Source organism: Rhamphochromis sp. 'chilingali', assembly GCF_963969265.1.
Source record: "Rhamphochromis sp. 'chilingali' genome assembly, chromosome: 4".
NCBI lineage: Eukaryota > Metazoa > Chordata > Actinopteri > Cichliformes > Cichlidae > Rhamphochromis > Rhamphochromis sp. 'chilingali'.
Window position 1 is genome coordinate 26,262,322 of NC_137948.1, and position 13,688 is coordinate 26,276,009.

Below are 13,688 nucleotides of genomic sequence, written 5' to 3' on the forward strand. Positions count from 1 at the left end.
GAGGTCACAGTTGCTGGCAGACCTTTCACGCATCTCAACGAGTTTTTTATGGCTCTCAAAACAATAACGAGATCTACAGGTGCGATTACAATCGGTACATACAATAGGGGAGAGGAAATGATCGTTGCAGTCAGGCTGCATACAGACTGAGCAACGAGCAGGGCAGAAATGGGATAACACATGGTTAAAGCCTATGTAACAATGAGTACACAAATACGCTGTGCCCAAAAATCCTTTAAGATTTTTGATAGCGTAGTAATGATTGTCAAATAAAAATAAACACAAGGCTTTTGCGCTATTCACTGTACTAGTCTGAAATTTACAAAGGGTGCGATCATGCTCGTTACGGTAAAATACTATAATTTTACATCCTAGTAACCTTTCAAATGTAATTATTTGATTAAACCCAACAGGCGTTTGATCATTTAGACCAGCTTTTTGTTGAATTTCTCTAGCTAATGTTTGTGCTTGATAGTCATTAAAATCGGGTTGCAGAAGGTGGGCAACACTTGTAGCAAAACACAACTTATTCGAGGGGTTATGGACCACGTATAAAAAACGTGTTTTCTTTTTCACAATTTCGCTGTCGAGTATGTGTTTAAGCAATCTTTTCCCACTGCCATTTGGGGGTGTAACAATCTGAGCTACAACCTCCAACGAGCCATCACACATTACTGACCAGTTTGACTGTACCGCTCTCAAGAATAAATTTTCAAATTCAGATAAATCATGATTATCACGTAAAATCACTGAAACATTATTTTGTAACTGCTGGCCTATCAATTCTAACTGGATATAATCACCTGGACGTGCGTGAGAGAAAACCCTGTTTGATATTTCACGTGCACTAGACATTACGCTTTGATAATAATGCGCATAGTCGGGTATATCGTTTGGAGGAGGAAAATTCAAAATTTCTCTAATTTCAACGTTATTAAATTTATTTCTAACAACTATAGAGGGTTGTGCTGAATTACTGGCGCAACTCTGGTCTGGATTACCCCCTTGTTGAAAGGAGTGATCATGGTTTACTGGGTTAAGTGGCTCGTTCGCAGAGACAATGTCTGCGGGAGAGCTGAGTGATTGATGAGGATTAGAGTCATTGAAAGTGGTTGACAGCTGTATTGGGGGGCTGCGGCTGAGCGGTTCGTTGGGACACGCATTTTCTGGGGAAAAGACTAGCGAATGCTGGCTTTGAGAATCAATGAAACGATTTTGATTTAGCCTGTTTATTTGACTCAATAACTCTGGCGGTATTTGAACCTCATTTTGTATTTGGGCCAAAGCTTCTAAAGCTCTATTAATTGCTAAAAACGGATCAGAAGAGGAGATGTTTTGTGTCAGACTCATTTGTGAATGAACCGCGTCTGACTCTGTTTGGATCTCATCATGATCCAATCCCAAACTCAAAGAATTATTTTGAAAGGCACTTTCATTGGGTGCTAATCGGGCAAGAGCTAAATTAAGCAATTCTAAAGGATCATTATTATTGATCACCTCAGGTTGCTCACTGTTTTGTGAATATGTAATCTGAGAATGGTGTATATTTTCATTTAACCTAGCTAACGCTGTTTCTAAAGCAAGAAACGGGTCTGTAATATCTTGTTCCTGGTTATCCATTTATTTTATTATTATTGTTGTAACTCCGAAATGACAACACAGGCACGGCTTCTTCAAGACGGGCGCTTCGCTGCATTTATTGAACGCCGTGAAAACTACAAACATAAAACACAAAGACTTTAAGCGCTTCAGTCTATCAAAATTAACACTTGTGCTTTAACAACGAAAATTACCTCGTGGCCGCCTGCCACTTCGGAGGTCCTAGAAGAATAGCTTTACAGTCTTGTGCATTCTAAATTAAAACATAAAATAATTAGAACACCATACATTACAAATTTTTACAATATCACAATACAGTTATGGCAAATGACAAATACCTTGTACCGCTGGTAGACTAACCAGGCCTTTGCAGATAGCTCGCTGGACTCCTTAGCGTGATTATTAAACGTGGGCTCACAGCCTATACTATCACGCCCAAACCTCGCGATAATAGCGGTGTAACAAAACTTGTTCTTTCTGACAAGATAAACACACCCTTACAATATTGGCCACAGAAACGTACAAGCAAGAACATTTTAACTGCTGGAACCATCTATTAAACTTCTTTATACATAAGCCATTTCTGTGACACTTACACTCCCACCAAAATCACTCATTGTTTGCAATGTGATTTTCTAATGAGTGTCAACATTAGAGTCTGTTTCACTTTGCATGTCAGTCTCCAGTAAAGTCACTAACTTGTGAACAGGTCTTTCCAGATATATCAGCCTTGTCCGTGGTTTCCCCCCGTCAAAAGTAGTTTCACTGGTCTTGAGCTTCACCTTTCGAACCTTGCCATCTGAGCTCTCTATAGCCTCTACTATTAGAGCAAGTTTCCATTTACATCTTGGAGCATTATCATCCTGCAGTATCACAATGTCATTTACTCGCAGGTTTCGTGAGACGTTCTGCCACTTCTGTCGCCGCTGGAGATTTAACAGATACTCTCGCCTCCACCTTTGCCAAAACTCATTTGCCAGAAATTGTACTCTTTTCCATCTTTTGTTCAAGTACAAATCCTCTCTGCAAAACTCTCCTGGAGGTGGAAGAATAACCGAAGATTTCATCGTTAATATGTGATTGGGAGTTAGTGGCTCTGGTCCCAAGGGATCATTGAGATACTCAACACTTAAAGGTCTGCTGTTAATGATGGCCATTGTCTCGTAAAGCAGTGTTCTTAGACTAGCTGTATCGAGTCTGTTTGAGAACTTGTCCAGCATCGCTGTCAGTACACTTCGTACTGTCCGAATTTGACGTTCCCAGACGCCCCCCATGTGGCTAGCTGCCGGAACGTTCACCACAAATTCACAACCCATAGCTCTTTGTGGTTCTTGATCCATATCCTTCATTAACTCCAAAAGTTCTCTTTTGGCGCCCATAAAGTTTGTCCCTTGGTCGCATCTTAATTGACGGACAGGACCTCTTATGGCTATCAGAACTCGAAGAGCGTTCATGAAGGCATCTGTCGATAAGTCATCTAGTGTTTCAATGTGCACAGCTCGTGAACATAAACACGTGAACAGTAGTCCATACCTTTTGACTTCCTTTCTTCCTTCCTTTACCATGAATGGCCCGAAACAGTCGACGCCACAATACGTGAAAGGAGGTGCTGTTTCTGTTCTCACTTCTGGCAAATCTGACATCTGTTGGACATTTGTAGCCTTTCTGTATCTTCTGCACTTAACACAATGGTAAATGTGTGAAGAAACAACACTCCCACATCCTAAAATCCATATCCCATTTGCCCGCAATTCATTTATTGTCATCCCTCTTCCCTGGTGATGTACACCTTCATGGTAGTGTTTGACGAGGAGGGCTGACACATGGGACTCCTTGGGGAGAATTGCAGGATGTTTTACATCATAGTGTAAAGTTGATTGAGATAATCTTCCTCCTACCCTGAGAACATCCGACTTGTCCAAAAAGGCATTCAACTGCCTTAGTCTGCTGCGCTTGTGCAGAGAATTTTCTCCTTGAGATCTGATCTTCTGTATTTCCTCAGTAAAGATGTCTCTTTGCACTAGCTTGATGATGAATAATTCTGTGTCTTTTCTTTCTTCAAGATCTGTCACTTTGTTCGTTCTTCGTTGAACACCCTTGTACTCTTTGATGAATCGCCTGAGCCTGGCAATGGCCTTGATAGCTCTCGACCAACTGGAGAACTTCTTTAAACGCTCTAGCACTGGGTTTGCTTCCTTCGAATGTACAGTGTGCGTATAGCCTTTACGGACTTCAGGATCCATTTCTTCAACCTCTCCCACCATTTCCTCTTTGACTGGAAGCTCTTGTTTCCAAAGAAAATCGGGACCTTTCAACCAGTTTGAATCTTTCAGCTGAGTAGCATTTAAACCTCTTGAGGCCTGATCAGCTGGATTTTCCTCTGAGCTGGCGTGCTGCCATTTCCCAGGACTTGTGCTTTGTCTTATTCGTTGAATTCGATTGGCGACAAATGTGTGAAATCTTTTAGCATCATTATTTATGTATGCTAATACGACTTGTGAATCTGTCCAATAATATTCCTGTAGATTTTGGATGTCTAGTTCTCGTTTGATCACATCTGCAATGCGAACTGAAGTCACGGCCGATGACAGTTCGAGCCTTGGGATGGTTGTTTGCTTAATGGGCGTTACTCTTGCCTTGCCCATGACGAGTGCACAACTGACCTGTCCTTCTCTACCTTTTGCTCTGAGATATGAACATGCGCCATAACCACTGAGGCTCGCATCCGAGAAACTGTGCAATTCGTACTGCACAATGTCCGCATCTTGCGAGTAGCTTCGTGGGATCTTTAGAGCTGCCAACTTGGGCAGGTCTCGCAACCATGCTTCCCATTGTGGTAGAATGTGATCTGGGAGATCCTCGTCCCAATTAACTTTGTCCTTGCACAACGTTTGGAGTATCTGCTTTCCAATTAATATGAATGGGGCAACGAACCCAAGGGGGTCAAAGACTGAAGCAACAATCGAGAGCACCCCTCTCCTTGTCAATGGGTTGTCTTTAACTTGGACTCTGAATTGGAATTCATCTGCCTCTATGCACCATTGCACTCCAAGTGCACGTTCAATGTGGAGTTCTCCAAGAGCCATGTCCTGGTCTTTGGCTTTAGCTTGTTCCTCTTGGGGAATAGCTGCAAGCACTTCTTTGTCGTTTGACACAAACTTATGCAGATGTAGGTTGCCTGTTTTACAAAGTGCCCTTGACTCGTTTACCAACTGTATGGCTTCGACTGTTGATGTCACACTAGCGAGTCCGTCATCGACGTAAAAACCTCTTTGGATGAACTCAATAGTCTTTTCGCTGAATCTGTCTCTACCTTGAGAAGCAATATGTTTGAGTCCGAAATTGCAGCATCCGGGAGATGAAGCTGCTCCAAAAAGATGCACTCTCATCCTGTACACTGAAGGCTCAGAGTTTAAATCGCCTTTGTCCCACCAAAGAAACCTCAAATAGTCTTGATGCTCCTTGATGACGTGGAATTGGTGGAACATCCTCTCCACGTCACACATGATGGCGATGGGGCCCTTTCTGAATCGACATAACACTCCAATCAGTGCGTTGGTAAGATCTGGTCCAGTCAGAAGGTGATCGTTAAGAGATGTCCCCTGGAAACGGGCCGAACAATCAAAAACCACACGTATCTTCTCAGGTTTGTGGGGGTGGTATACTCCATGGTGTGGTATATACCATGCTGCCTCCTTATCCAGTTCTTGCTCTGGGACCTTCTCTGCGTCTCCACGGGTTATGATGTCGTCCATGAACTTGACGTAATCCTCATAGTATTTCTCATCTCTTCTGAGCCGACGTTCCAACGACGACAGTCTATGCTCAGCACATTGTTTGTTGTTTGGAAGATTCGGGTCGTCGGTTTTGAGTGGCAATGGGAGTTCATAGTGACCGTTTTCCTTTTGCCTTATGCCTTTAGTCACCTTTGACATGAACAAAATGTCTTCCTGAGAGACTGGATTGTCATCTGTTTCATGCTCAGAGAAATCAGATCCCAAAGCCTTTATTACATCAGCTGGACCCACTTCCTTCACTTGAGTTCTGCATACAAAATGCACTTCTTGCCTGAGTTCAACTGCTTGTTGTACTGCAGGAGTAACTTCTCGAACAATGATTCTGTGGCTTATGCCAATATCATCATTGTGATTTTGAACTTGAGACGTACAACCAACTATGCTCCAGCCGAGATCAGTTAGCTGTGCGTAAGGCTGATTCTCCTCACCTGCAATGACTTCCCGTGGAAGAAGGGCTTGCTGACAGTTATAGCCGAGAAGCAGACCAACTTCGCATTCAAGCATTGGAGGTAACCTATCTGCCAGCCTTTCGAGGTGAGGCCAATTCAAAGCAGTTTCAGACGTCGGGATGTGTGATCTGTTCACAGGGATGAATTCTCTTGTATAGACCGGTGGCAATGTAATTCTCTTTTCCTGCTTGTAGCCTCTAACTTGAAGATTTACCAGTTTCTCACATGGTATGACTGTTGACTTGGCGGACATGGTCGATAGTCTTAGATGAGCCTTACTCTTATCTGTGTCGAGACCCTGGGCTACTTCATCCAAGATAAAGGATGTATCGCTCTGAGAATCGAGGAGGGCATACACTAGAACTTCTCTGTCTGGGTGATTTTTTGATGAAACCCAGACAGGTAGAATGGAGGATGTCAGTGTGCTCGAAGTTACTTGAGTTACTCTATTAGAGATTGCGGTTGCTGGTTCATCTCCTTCGTCCTTGTCTCGAGAGTTATCATTCGGTGCAGGCATTATCCTTTTACGCTCCACAAACTTGTCATCATGCAGACACGTGGGATGCTTCTTCTGGCATTTCTCACACGTATTCCTTTTATCACACTTCTTAGAATGATGTCCCCCCTTCAAACATCCAAAACACAGCCTTTCTGCTTGTACAAACTTGATACGATCCTGGACTGATTTTTCCATGAATTTGAAGCATTTATCCAGTGTGTGACCATTTCTTTTGCAGTAAAGACAGGTCATGGGATTTATGTGACTTGAGGTGGTTAAGTGACTTGAAGTTGCAGTTAATGTTTTAGCTTGAACGACTTGGCTGCGTGAGTGTTTGGGTTTACTGATTTCCAAACCCTTGAGTGCTTGCATTGAAGCTATGGGGTCACATGCTAGGTCTGCTTCAGTGGATACAAAGTCTGTAAACATGTGAAATGATGGATACTCTCCATTAAGGGTTTTTCTTATTTTCATCGCTGCGCGATTCCATCTTGTTGTCAACCAGTCTGGAAGTTTCAGCAAGAGTTTCTGAATTTCCATACAGTCATTGAGAACCTCTAATGTCTTTATGTGTGACATCGCAGCTTCACAACTTCTAAGGAAGTCGGCAAACTCTCTCAACTCACTTCCATCCTTGGAGCTTATTTTAGGCCAACTGTGAAGTTTGTCTCTGAAGCATTTTCCTATAGTGAACAGATCTCCAAAGCGCCTTTCCAGCACTTCCCAAGCTGCATCATACGCTTCATCTGTGCCCACTAGGAGAAATCCTTCAACCACTCTCTTTGCGGGTCCACCAAGGTACTTCCTGAGATAATAGAGTCTTTCGTTCTTTGGAATGTTTTTTCTTTCAATCAAGGTCTCAAATGACAACTGCCAGTCCTTGAACTTTAAAGGGTCACCAGTGAACAGTGCAGGTTCCGGAGTTGGAAGACGATTAGCACTTATTGCGTCTGCTAGTATGCCGACTAGATCCAAGTTTGGCTGTGGATGAGTTGCTGAAGCGGCAGCTTGTGTTGCTTTAGGGATAAATGGCGGACTTGATGCGTTTCCTGCTTGGCCTGTGGTGCCCTTAGGTTGCACACCAGGGTTTTGTTGGGCTTGGTTTATGACTGTGGGAGTATGTGGAACAAATGCAGGGTTTGTGGCATTATGGGCTTGGATTGTATTTGGAGCTTGAGAGGGAACTTGTGGTGGAGCAGGGATTGCTGAGGTTTCGCTCTCAGTTTTGATACTGCGCACTAAACTACGACTTTCTGAAATACTTTCAGCTTCTGCATAAACCTTTACTTTAGCTCTTGCAGCATTAAATTTTTTAACCTCTTCCAAGCGTTCAATCTTTCTGCGCTGCTCCTCCATTGTTTGTTGCCTTTCCAAGTTTTCAAGTTCCAACTTTTTTAGTTCAGCTGCTTCCCTTTCTTGATCCTCCATTACTGCTAATATTTCCTGACACGCAGCTGCCTCAGCCTCTGCTTCTATTCTTTTAATTGTTTGTGAGTATGACTGGCTTGAACCACTTTTAGACCTTCGTGATTTTGACCTTGATTTAGTACTTTCAGATCCTAAGCATGATCCAACGTCTGGCCATGGCTCTTCATCACCATCTGCAAGGTCTCCTTGTAAGTGTTTTTCAGCTCTTCTGACAATGAACAAGGAAAGTGACGTACATGCATCCACTTTGCGTCTTTCATCTGCATCAGGAGTTTGTGTTTGCCGTATTTGTTCATAAATGGTTTGTACATCTTTGCAGGCAACATTTACATTGTTGATGAGCTCATTCAATTCACTCTCGGAAACTTCATTTCTTAATATTACTTTGCTCAATCTTGCTTCATATCTCCATTTTTCAAAAACAACAGCATATCTGTGTTGGAGGCCTTTGAGTTTCTTCTCTTGAAGCTCTTTACCCTTTTCTGTTAGTGTTCTTACTCTTTCACTTTTACGAACAGTCTGTAGTTCTGTAATTTGTTCATCATCATTTTCTTCCACTTCGGTAAGTGATACAGCATGGTGCTCTTCGAGATCTTTGTCAACCATCTCGGGAGTCTAGTTAAATGTCATTAAGCGCACTGTGTTCAGATTTCAAATACTGTATACTTTAAGTGCACCTTTTCTTAAAGGACCTTGTAAACTTCACTCAAACTTTGACCTTAAGCAAGCACACAGAACTATTCACCAAACTACAAAGCATCACCTTGAAGTACAGTAGAAATAAATAAACTTTGACAAATGTATTATAGAAACTTATTGTGGCTCTTTAAACTTGACTTAAACCACTATTATTCTACATTTAACACTGTCCCTTATTAATTTCCACCTTACTCCAGTTGTACAACGTTGTTGCCGCTGTGCTTGGCTGCTTGAGAACGGTGAGCTTATGCAATGGCGCCCTCTTGTGTCGCTCCAGTTCACCGTCGCTCTCTGCAGCTGCCGTCTTCGTAATTAGCTTCTCACCGGCGCTGGCTAGGGCGAGTTTTCACTGTAACTCCGAAATGACAACACAGGCACGGCTTCTTCAAGACGGGCGCTTCGCTGCATTTATTGAACGCCGTGAAAACTACAAACATAAAACACAAAGACTTTAAGCGCTTCAGTCTATCAAAATTAACACTTGTGCTTTAACAACGAAAATTACCTCGTGGCCGCCTGCCACTTCGGAGGTCCTAGAAGAATAGCTTTACAGTCTTGTGCATTCTAAATTAAAACATAAAATAATTAGAACACCATACATTACAAATTTTTACAATATCACAATACAGTTATGGCAAATGACAAATACCTTGTACCGCTGGTAGACTAACCAGGCCTTTGCAGATAGCTCGCTGGACTCCTTAGCGTGATTATTAAACGTGGGCTCACAGCCTATACTATCACGCCCAAACCTCGCGATAATAGCGGTGTAACAAAACTTGTTCTTTCTGACAAGATAAACACACCCTTACAATATTGGCCACAGAAACGTACAAGCAAGAACATTTTAACTGCTGGAACCATCTATTAAACTTCTTTATACATAAGCCATTTCTGTGACACTTACAATTGTTTAACAGGAATATATTAAAAGAACAAAAAAACCACAAAAGAGAGTATGTTTGAAAAGCAAAATGAAAAAAAAAAATCAAAAACAAAGTTTTTATAAGATGAGCTGAACTAATTCAGCGAACAGAGATACCGCGCGAAGAGCGATTGAAGCCAGCTGCCTTCGGGTGCGTGTTCGCGTTGTCCTCGTTGTCCTTGCGATCCTGCGGGTCCTGCTACTCCTCCTTCTGAGACGCCCTGAGAATTTGAGGGTAAGATACAAACAGTTAGTAAAGTTAAATAGAAAAGGGTTAGTTTTTATTTTAAAAAAGAAATGAGAAAAAAGCGAGAACCTAGAGAGACTGACCGTGATTGGGTCTCAAAGGCAGGCGCGGTGCATTTCGTGTGTCTGATGGCGGAGAATAAGAAGCGTTTCTGGGGCTCCGATCGGCCGGAGCATCGGGAGTGAGCTCGGAGAGCAAATCTTGCCTGTCCCCGGCGGACAGGCGCAAGTTTTTCCCAGAGGGTTGCGGGAGAGAACAAGCTCCGACGGGAATGGAACTGGGGCCAGATGAAGCAGGGCGATCTAATAATAATAATAATAATAATGGATACTTTATTGATCCCCATGGGGAAATTACTTGTTTTTCTCTGCATTTGACCCATTCACTCTGTGAAGCAGTGGGCAGCCCACTAAGCAGGCGCCCGGGGAGCAGTGTGTAGGGACGGTACCTTGCTCAGGGGTACCTCAGGATAGCCGTTAAGTGGATTCGAACCGCCGACCTTCCGATCATGGGGCGACCACTTTACCTACTGAGCTATCCCTGCCCCATCTAGCGTAGAGAGCAAATGCTGTCTGTCCCGTGTGGAGAGACGAATATTCTTTCCTGTGGATCGCACAAGCACTGGTGGTGAAGAATTCGGGGAACTCGTACCAATAAAGGTGTCCAAGTCAGAGATATCTAGAAAGTTTGATAAAAATGAAAAAAGAGGGTAAATGTTTTGTTTTTCTTGTACAATTAGCTGTTAAGAAGGGGAACAAGAATGAACCAAACCTACCAATTCGATCGAGAGACTCAAAAAAAGAGGAGTTGAGCAGGTTTATCTCAGAGTCTGAAAAGAAATAACATCGAGTATTTACAAACGGGGAAAAAACAGTAAAAATATAAACATTATATGAACAAGAGTGAGAAAAAATGAGGTACCTGATGAGGCCATGATCGCTGCTATAGTTTAACTTACAAACGCACTTTTTAGCTCTGAGTGTTAGAGGGGAGCTTATATATGTTTTAAAAAGTGTATTCCAAGTGTTACAGAGCCTATTTGCATGGCTTTTTTGAAGATGAAAGGATTGACAGAGTGGTAAAAAGGAAAATGCGAAAATGTAGTTAGAGGGGGAAGATTAACACTTACCGAGTGATATGGACATAGGGCACGCGAAGGTAGTTGCTGTTGAAATCGGCCGCTCCCTATGCGAACTCGCAAGCAGTCTGAGCGGCGCCAGTTGTTGATACGTCTGAAGTCAGATGTCTTCTGGGGGTTCGAAGATAGTCTTAACCTCAGCGGGAGATCGTAAAATCAGACCTGGAGCGGATTGGCTAACCGGGGTGCGAAGGGAGCGGTGCAAGGGTTATGTGATTGGCAGCGGGGCGCAGTGAGGCGGAGTTGGTCTAAGGGGGGAATTTTCAAACGAGGTAAGCAGCGCATTAGGGAGCAGAGCGGGGAGCGAACAAGCAGGAAAAAATTGTGCTCTGCAAGAAGTTGTGGATCGGAGATTAAGAGCGAGGTAGAACTTAGAGTGTGGGTTGAATTTTAGAGCTTGCTAGTAAGAGGGAAGTTTTTGAAGGAAAAAAGAATAAGGATTTTCCCTGTTATCGAATATAAGGTTTTTGGGAATAGAGGGGTAGCTAACAAGTTATTCTAGGGGTTTTGGAGAAATCGCGGAGAAATTTTTAAAAGGAGTTTTGGCTTTGTTTGGCTGAGCATGAAGGGAGCCGCGGGGCGCTGAATTTGAGAAAAAAGACTAAGGATTTTTTCAGGATTTTCCCTGTTATCGAATATAAGGTTTTGGGAATAGAGGGGGTACCCTAACAAGTTATTGTAGGGTTTTGGAGAAATCGCGGAGGGTTTTTTAAGGAGTTTTCCCTGCTTATGTATCTAAGGAGGGTTAGGGTTAGGGGATCGCGAGTTTTTTCTGAGTATGAGTTTTATTCTAAATCTACAAATGCATATAAATCTAAATAAAGTTTTCCCCCAAGGCATGCAGCATGTGTTTGTGGCCATACTGAACGTTACAAAAGCACAAGTTTAACTAAACAATTTTAATATGGTTTAATACATTTTTAAACACATGAGCACGGAGCCCGAGAGAGCACGGTCCGGAGACACGGGCGCGCCCCCGCGCACCCAGACACACAGCCTCGGGCGCGTGCGCACACACACACACTGACCCGCCACCAGATGGCGTTTTTTGAGCATAAAAAAATAAAATAAAAAATTTAATTGCTTAAAGAAATAAAAGAATGCTATTTTGATATATAAGAAACTTTCTAAATAATCAATTATATTTTTATGAATATCATATTTTTATGAATATCATATTTAATGACCTGTCAGTTTGACGAAAGGGGTATAATATCACTCTCTTTCCATTGCTCGAGTCACATGCCATGGAAATGCCATATGGATGCATGAAGCCTAAATAAGAATACGTTGCGATCAGAGTAAAATTTACTCCATTCCCTGCTCCTACTGATTGTGATGCTTCAACTGTTACCTATTCAGAAATTCAGTGCAAGTTACCACACGTATACAGCACAAAATGAAATATTAAATCCAAACATATTAAATAGCCCCAAGAAAATTTAGTTTTTGCTATAAGTAATAAACAATTGTAGCACACAGGTGCAGCCGTGGGTCATTCTTTACAAGTAGAGTGGATGTGTGGGTCTCAGCTCACAAACAATGTGTCATGGTCGGCTGTGTGGCAGGCAGGCAGGAGTGGTGGACCCAAAATGCAGGATTCTCAGGACACGAGGTTTAAACAGAAAATGCAGCTTTATTGCTGGAGCAGAACATCAAGATAAAATAAAACTCACAAAAGCAAACAAAACTCTAAAAAGAGATGCAGGAGGACTGGAAATCCTAAACACGCAGCAAGTGAGGGTGAACAGACGTTAACGATGCGACACCGAGTAGGGGAAGACACAGACACTAAATACAAGAGGTGAACGGAGCAAAGAGGAAACAGCTGGGAGACACGGCTGACGTTGATTACACTGACGAGACAGGGAGAGCACAAAGCTGAACGCACTGACAAAGGGCACAGACCTACAAAATAAAACAGGAAGCACACGCCAGACAGAGACAGACTCGTAAACAGGCATAATGACGTCATGGACAAACAGAGGGACATACGGGCAGAGAAGACTAAGCACAGGCAACCTAAACCAAACATAAGGGCAAGATAACAAAACCTAAACCAGAAATAATCATCATCAACATCATCATCAGATAACTAAAGAATCAGAATATAATTGTAATCAAAACAGTATCACCAGAGAATAACTAATCCATAATGCAAAATAAACCAAAACATAAGAAACTCAAAATACTGGGTCGACCCGACCCAGGACCGTGACACAATGAGTCTTCCAATAACGTTTGGATGCACTGATTAATTATTAATGCGGCTTTGAGAATGGTGGCATTAAGCACCATTAGAGTACACTTTTTTTTTGTGAGAGGAACAAGCTCAGTTTAGTGGCTCAATTCTTATTCAGTACTTATGAATAAAAACATATAATTTATATGAAGTTCCACATGAATAGTCTTAAATTAAGGAGAATAATATTTTGAACTTTTAAAGTGATGGTCCCAAATAATTGCAGTTTGAAGTTTTAGTTGAGTTTAGTAAGTCCAGTGAAACCTTTCAGATAGTAACGAATGGGAGAGACACCCTTCAATTATGCTCTGATTGTTGATGCTGCATAGTTGGCCCACCAGAGGGCGTTCTGCAACTTCCATGTTGGCAAATCCTGTTTGGAACGCCAAAAACACAGTCAGCGTACATAAGTAGGTAAATAAATACATAGCAAATGCCAGAGAACTCTGTTTGTGTTTTGTTTGTCTGAAAGAATATATCCACCAAAAATGTTGGATTTGTGCATCACCAAATATCTGTCAGGCTCTACTTAGGATGCTGTGTATAAACAGTAAAACTGTTCTGCCAACTTGCTGTGAAATTCTTGAGGCTTTGAGAGTGAACTGATATATTTCAATATATTTTGCAACAGCAGGCACATCCAGCAACAGCTGTGACGACTTCAG

At 42.3% G+C, this 13,688-nt stretch overlaps 2 long non-coding RNA genes across 3 annotated transcripts; both read right to left on the reverse strand.

Annotated features, from left to right (window-relative positions):
* Window positions 1-1,687: 1,687 nt before the first annotated feature.
* Window positions 1,688-9,937, reverse strand: LOC308395129. 2 transcript variants are annotated; one of them, XR_013971338.1, is made up of 3 exons: window positions 9,727-9,937; window positions 8,977-9,617; window positions 1,688-8,898 (listed from the first exon to the last, which is right to left on the reverse strand). It is a non-coding gene; the product is annotated as an uncharacterized lncRNA (long non-coding RNA). The 2 variants fall into 2 exon arrangements; XR_013971339.1 differs by having other exon boundaries at window positions 1,689-1,715; window positions 1,794-9,617.
* A 253-nt stretch (window positions 9,938-10,190) lies between these two features.
* LOC308395131 lies at window positions 10,191-11,755 on the reverse strand. The gene is made up of 3 exons (XR_013971341.1): window positions 10,773-11,755; window positions 10,419-10,472; window positions 10,191-10,321 (listed from the first exon to the last, which is right to left on the reverse strand). It is a non-coding gene; the product is annotated as an uncharacterized lncRNA (long non-coding RNA).
* Between the last annotated feature and the right edge of the window lie 1,933 nt (window positions 11,756-13,688).